Genomic DNA, 7,920 nt, shown 5'->3' with positions numbered 1-7,920 from the left:
ATATCGATGAGATTTAATTTCACCAGGTCTCAATATACATAGAAATATTGGTAGGAATAGTTTCCAAAAGAAGTATCTCTGTAATATTTTATTTTCTTGGTTGCCATAGTTTTTTGAGTAAAGAGAATTGCTTTGGAGTTGTTAAATACCCTTGTCTTGGCAGTATTTACTATTTTTTAAACCCGTCCTTTGAATGCATGTATTTCTGGAATGAAGGCTTGATCCAAAATCCACTGAGATCAGTGGAAAATCCCCAGTGACTTAAACTTTGGATCAGGTCCTGGGAAATATATGTGCAATAGGTAGGTAATGTAACATTGTTCCCAGGAATTCCTTTCAGCAAGAAGCCTTTTTTATTGTTTGTAGATGCTACTGATGCTCAGGGGCCAGAACCCCAGGAGAATTCCACCTAGTGACGTCAATTCTGTAGAGGAGAACTTCCTCTGTCCCCTTTTAGGTTTGTGGGACATTTTCGAACAGATGGAGCCTATATAGGTGGGACGGGTTCCATCTGAACAGAAGGGTCACAAATGCACCAACTGAGAGGATAGACAGAGCTATGGGGGAGAGTTTAAAGGAGTGGACAAGGGGGATGGGAAGTCTGTACAGAATCCAGCAGAGAGGAAGAAGCAGCTAAAATAAGCAGATGGGTAGACAAGGGGAAATAATGTTAAGGATTGAAATATGTAGCACACCTAGAGAAAAGATTAAGAGAGAAAATCAGAAGACAGAACTGGTGTTGTAATACAGTTAGGAGGCATAGAAAAACCATTATTCAACATCACATATGAAAGGTCTGACAAGGAAAGTCAATTTTTAAAAGTAGTAATGTTCCAAGGGAAGGGTTGTCCCGAGCATCATGTGGTGGATGTAGGTAATAGAATGTATTTACAGGCTTTGAAATTGCTTTGCTAGATAGGGTACAACATGATAGAAAGCCCCATGAAGACTTCAATTAGGCCTCTAAGCTAGAATTTACTGACAAGTAAAATGCCTTACCTGAAGGACATGAATGCATGATGGATTCTCTGTCTCTGAAGAGAATAGCAGGGAAGGAGAAAAAGGAAACAGAAGGAAAACAAAGCCACATTGCATCATAAAATCTGAAATGTAAACCACCCTGGAAGTAACAAGCCAGGGGATGCACAGAAAATGACAACTGTGTGTAACCAAATTTTATAGGAAAGAGACTCTGCAAAACTGAAAAAAAACCCTCTGAATTTCAGCAATACAAACAAAGAAATGTGTCACTTCTATTTATACTGACCCTGGATCTAGGGTCTATTCAGACCCTGGAAAAAGATACTTGGATGCAGCTCCATTTACCCATGGGTTTGGATGCTGGTTTAAAAAGGACTTTCTCCCACCCTTAGTCCACCATCACCATTACTTAAATGAAAATTTAGATGAACATAACCATCTTTTATTTGGCAGTGGTTATGATGTGATGATAAGATTAACTGCCTAATATAATTTTGCAAAGGCAGCAATTTTCTCATAAAGCAGCTATGAAACCACCAACAGTTTCAAATTAATAAGTGCTACCATCCATTACCTTATTAATATTATTTTTTTAAAATATATATGCAGCATTTTGTTTCTAAATAAATGCTTTAGACTAAAGCATTATAACTTGTAATTAGAGATGATTGTCAATTACGGGAAGATTTATCAATTCCAAAATTAATATCTAGCTTTATAACAGACTAGAGCAGAGCGCTGCCAAACATTTAAGAATAGTAAGATATCTTCAATTATTTGCAGCACACTGCTATGTACACAAGAACCTTCTCCTCACAGTTATTATCTCCAAAATCCTTAGGGTACCAGAACCACTCACATTTGCTTCTCAGTTCTCCCTATGTTTGTGAACAAGGCTAAGGTTCTAAGGCTATTCCATATCGAAATATGCAAGTGGTGCTTTTATGATCACCAAAGGAAGATGTTTCCCTGAAGCCTTTATATGTTTTCAGAAAAATCTGAGCATCTGCCTGGAGCCCATTTGAATCATATATGCAGTTCACTTCTACATCAAAATCTGACTGTGAATGTAAAGGAAAATGCCCCAAGGGTTACATGACACAATAGCAGGTTACATACAGCACTTCACTGGCATATATATAATCCTTTTATTTATGAATACAGAACTAGGTGTTTATCTAGGCTTGTACAAATAGCTAGTTATATTTGATGAAGTAATGAACTAATTAATATCTTCACAATGGGTAATTTAAAAATTCTGAATTGTCAAAATATTTGACTTTGAAAGCATGGTGAGGAGAAATGGTGATCTTACATTGTTAAGAATGCTAGGATAAAAAGAGAGGGTGATCAATATCCTTTATCTGGTTTTATGATGAAGCAAGTATAATATGTAATATTTACATAGATTCTAAAGGATTGACTGAATACAATGGCAAATCTTTGTATTCTATGAGGTCTCTCAAATTTTGTTATGAGGACATAAAGGTTTTGTGTGTTTCCAAACTACTGTAGATCTTGTATTGCACAACATCATTTTGGTTATGTCCAGTCATTCCAGTTATGTTGCACGAGTAAAGGAAAGACAGGTTAACTGGATGAGCAGCCAATGTTTATTGACTGTATTGAGCAACATTATAAATCACATAGAGCAAGTCTCAATGAAACCAGGCATTAGTGGTAATGCAGTTCAGCTACTAAGATTGGCTGCAGACATGCATGACAAAAGGAAAAGGGTACAAGTGTGAGAAGAGTTACACTTTTTCAATATTCCAAACAAATTACTTGATCTACCTCCTGTGTTTGTACAAGCATAACATTTTATATTTATAGAAGATATTATTGTATAAGCAATCATCTACAGAGTATAAATAAGGTACCTTTTTTTAGTGCTGATTCTTACAGAAAGTATTCACTAAATTGTTTTCAGCTTTCTATAGTCCATTAAGGTTTTTTTTAATATTTAACTCACATGGAGATAGCATTACAACATTGATGCAAATTGAATTACTAGACCTCTAAAAATTAAAGACTTTGACCAAAACACATTACTTCAGCAAGGCTTCTTCATTGAGGGGTCTTGGGTTTTTGTTTTGGTGGATTTTCCTTGTATATTTGGTTTGGGGGTTGGGGTTTTTTTTAATTTCTAGTACAATAAAGTATTTAAAATTTATTTATAGTGTTAAATGAAAAATTAATTTAGTATTTGTTTCACAGGTACCTCAGTAAGAGCAGGCTTGATGATAATGATTTTCCCTCTTGTGTAAGTAAAAATATTTGTGTGAATCAAATGCTTTCTACTGTTATTGTAACAGTTCTCTCTGCTATGCTGCTTGCAAAGTGGACATTGTATATACTGTGCTCTTATTTAAATTATTTCTGAGTTTTTTCTCATTAGTTGTGCAACTTCCTCTCTGTTTTTCTACAACAATAACAAAAACTTGGCAGATTGGAAAAGTGTGTACTGTATACTATTTTTTCAGCCCTTCTAAAATTAAATTAAATCCACTCAACATAGCAAAAGAGCCCTCAGGCATAATTCTACATACTATGTATTTGCAGTATTAAATATTCAGTATTTTTTCTTTTAAAAGCATATTTTTTACAATTGTAAGAAACTTCCATGCTGAGCCATATTTGGGGTTGCATTTAACCTTGTTTTTCTTCCAGGTTGTCAAAACTAAGCTTTTCATACTCATTGGTCTTTCTGATATATAAAAAACTCCATTGCTATGAAAGGGAATTTTTAAGTAGCATCTTCTATCTGAGCTTACATCCAAGTGTTCTTTATACATAATGTAGAAGAGTGAATAAATAGGTAAATTAGTCGAAGCATTAGCATAGGTCCAAGATAGTCATGAACATTAGTGATTCTAAGCCATTGACTGTTTGTTTGGGTCAATCTCATCTATACATTTCATATATTCTCTTGACTGACAGTCACTCCAGTATTCATATGGGAATCAAACATACACATTTAGAACCATAAAAAACCTTCAATTATCAATTCAATACAGTGGCAACGTAATATCTATTGCTAAGTTTGAGTCATACTTGACCTTTATTTATGTGGCTAATTTCAGTATGCATATTATGCACTGATTTGAAAATTTTCTTTCTGATTTCCTCTAATTCTCTTTCAGAGACCGTATTAGTGGGATTTTAGGAGCAATAAGAAGTGTGCTAATTATAATCTTTGAAACAAAAGACTGTTAAACAAGGATATGACTTGGTACAATTCCACCAGTGGCAGCAGAACTTGTGTACACTCTCCAGTTAGAAGGAGCAACCCTATTATTTTTGCAAGGATGTAAGTAATGAATTTTGAATGTTTAATGTATAGATGAGTAGTTTAATATTCAGCATAAAATACCTCTTTGTGGTAGTTCATAAATTGCCTCATTGACAAATTTCGTTTTCCAAATTAAATGTGTATTAATAGAAGCCTTCAATACATCAGAACATCTTCAATAAAGCTCTTTTTGTGCAGCTACTTTTTTTCACAAATCGCAGAATGGGCCAGGTTGGAAGGGACCATAGTGGTCCAACCTCCCTGCTTGAGCAAGACCATCCAAGAGCACATAGCCCAGGATTGTATCCAGAGGGTTCTTCTCCACACCCTCTCAGGGCAATCTGTTCTAGTGCTCAGTCACCTGCTCACTAAAGATGTTCTTCCTCATGGCCAGAAGGAACTTCTTGTGCATCAGTTTCTGCTCATCGCTTCTTGTGCTAATGCTTGGCACAACCAACCAAGCACCTCTTGCCACCCCCAGTTGTATACCACAATGTATTGGCAGACATTGATGAGGTCCCGTCTCAGCTGTCTCTTCCTGAGACTGAACAGGCCCCCAGCTCCCTCAGCCTTTCTTCCTAAAAGAGGTGTTCCAGTCCCATAATCAAATTTGTCACCCTCCCCTAGACCCAGTCCAGGAACTCCGTGTCCTTCTTGTACTAAAGATCCCAGAACTGGCTCTTTTTCCTCTTAGAATTTATCAAGAAATACTGCCACTGGTCCACTGAATAAGAAATTAAATTATCTTATTAACTAATTATTCATTAATTTTATCATGTATTTAAAACTTTAAGGACACCACATTCCAGCTGCCAGAGTGGAGCAGTGACCAGGGTATTGCAGGCCGGGAGAGCAAGACCTTGTTGGGCCAGGTCTGTCCCACTGCCCATGGCAGCAGAGCAGGGCAGGCACAAAGGTGATGGCTGGGCCCCACCATGAGTCAAGATCAAAGAAGAAAAGTGTCTGGTGTACCATCCTCAAATATTTGTGATCTGTGGCCTTCCATCCATCCGTAGCAAGGAGTGGAAAATAGTTATGTGTGATCCCACTAGAAAATTGATACGGAGATTTGAATCTTTCCTAGTATTGGCTTACTTTGAGATGATGAGAATTTGTTTTCATAATGTAAAGTTATAGACAGAGACATTAAGTCAGAGACATTTACACCCTTGTAAATATATAAAGTTGAGCTCTCATTCACAAGTTTCTACCCATTTTAATTTGCTGACCACAGAGGAAGTTGTGGAAAGGATAAGTTGGTTTTATTTGGTGAGTTTCTTTTTGTTAAGTTCTCCTTTTAGAGTAAAATACAAACATCTGAAATTGAAATCCTCATTATAGATATAATTTTATTAAAATAGCAAGCATTGAACAATATTGATGCTGCATAAAAGATAAACCTCTCTCTAAGGATCTTATATTAGTCTGTAATGTTGGCTCTTACGCTATCCAGTTCAATTCATCCATCTCCTGCCATCATCTTGATGTGCTCTGAAATTGCACCAATGTATAGCTGGTCACAAATTTCGCACTTACCACTTTAGACAAGTGAAAGGTCAAGGGCTTACAACAGTTGAGCAGCTCCTTATCAGTACCACAAATCACAGACAGGCACAAAAGTGACTGCAGGTCAGATCAGCTGAAATTTACACTAACTGTGTTAAGTCCACACAGATCCATCCCACTACCCTCAGATAGCAGAGTATGTAAATTTGAGCATTGCTTACTTGTCTCACTTCTCATCTGCTCTGTGCAACGTTGGTATCAAATACAGAAGCACATTTTCATTTAGTTCCATTCTTTTGTTTTCAGAATAAACAAGCATTAAGTAACTCTTCCAATAAAAACATTTTCATATTTGGAGGGACCAGTTTAACTCCTAAGACAGAGCTGAGATTTAAACCAGGCAGCTAACAGGAGGAAAATCAGGAGATGGAGCCAGAAGTGGTCTAGTACCTTGTTGAAAATATTGCTAGAGGGAAAATATATATTACATATTCAGTACAGTGTAAAATCTGAAAAATAGTCATTGTGTCTATCTACAATGAGAAATTGTACTCAATGTTGATCTGAATATTATAATATGGGATAAATAAAACCCAAAATCAGCTGATTGAATTCCCTCAAATCATGTTACCAGATCCCATTTCAGCAGGCAACGCTGGATTTTTGGACTTTTGTTTACAGGAATGTAACAGTGTAGGATTTTTATCGGTCATTTTAATGTTCACAAGTGAAAGGACTTGAGTTTCATACATCTCCGATAGAGAGGAAAAGCAAATATTTTTTGATGACTTAACTTTCATTCCGTAATAAACTAGAAATAGTGACTGAACCTAAAAAAACCTAAACCAAAACTAATAAAACTGCAAACCACCAACTTCTGATGTGTAGCTATTTTACAAGTTGGTTTTGTCCCACAAAGGCCTCAGCTACAGATGCACGATCATTCTTGGGCAAGAAGAAATTAAGATCTCTTTCTTCTGAAATAAACTCCATTAATCTCTTTCATTATTTTTATTTAGAACTGGGGCTGTTAATGTTCAAATGATTAATTTCTTTCTTGAATTAATTGTCATATTTTAAAAGGAATTTAAATAAATTATGTACGCAGAATAATAGTTTTTAATAATCCCTTTTTGGGTACACCAACCCTTTGTTTGCTTTCTAAATCTGACGTTCAAATCAAACAACTGGTTTTCTTTTTTGCGTGGTTTACCCAACAGTGCTGTTCAGCAAAGCAGTTTATTCCTGATTAACAGAATCCGTTTTTTGGATATCCTGTTTTTACCACCTGTGGCCTATAAGAATCATACTGCAAACGGCATTTGTGCAAGCAGTTCCATAGTGACTATTATCAGACACTATAATTTTTTTTAATTAAATAAATTTAAATGGTATGATATGCCAGCAAGTTAATTTTTACATAAGCCAGACAAAAGGCACTTTATTTATTTTTTAAATGAGAATTAATTAGTCCCCTTTATCTAAACTACCTCAGAATACAGATAACAATAATAGCTTAAACTTTCAGTGCCAAGGTCTGGTAAAAAAAGGGATTTAGAGTCAGTTGCAATTATTGGCTTAGTATGCACTGTATCCAGTCTGTCCATTGCATAATACCTAAAAAGTCTGTTCAAGTAGAATGTATTTATTTTGTCTTGAACACAAAAATTATGTTGAGATTTCTTCAGATGTGATGCTGTCATAGACTATGCCACAGTATCTTTGGACTATGGTATTACGAGTCAATAATGATGAATCTTGGCCTTTTATGTCATTGGACACAGTGAAAAATGTGTAAGAATAGTTACAATATACTGCACACAAAACTGGAATAGTTGATGGAAGTAGTTATCAACCTGAAGCCATCATCAAAAGCAAATCACAATCAGCTACTCCTCCAGCACTGATTTTTGGAATTCAAGGAGTACTGGATATTTTAAGCTTGACTGTCCGTCTTTCACATCAAAATGGTGGCATAGTACATGTAGGAGAATATTTCTTAAGAGAACAGCAGAAGCATTTGCCTCAAGTTGTTGCTTCACTTAATATGAACTTGACTGAAATTCAAATTGTGAAATAATAAATTTGACATAAATTAAAAGTTTATTCTTTGCTTCCCAGTGCGTGCAGTAACTTAAAGC

Source organism: Sylvia atricapilla, chromosome 1 (genome assembly GCF_009819655.1).
Source record: "Sylvia atricapilla isolate bSylAtr1 chromosome 1, bSylAtr1.pri, whole genome shotgun sequence".
Lineage (NCBI taxonomy): Eukaryota > Metazoa > Chordata > Aves > Passeriformes > Sylviidae > Sylvia > Sylvia atricapilla.
Note: the sequence above shows the minus strand (reverse complement) of the source record.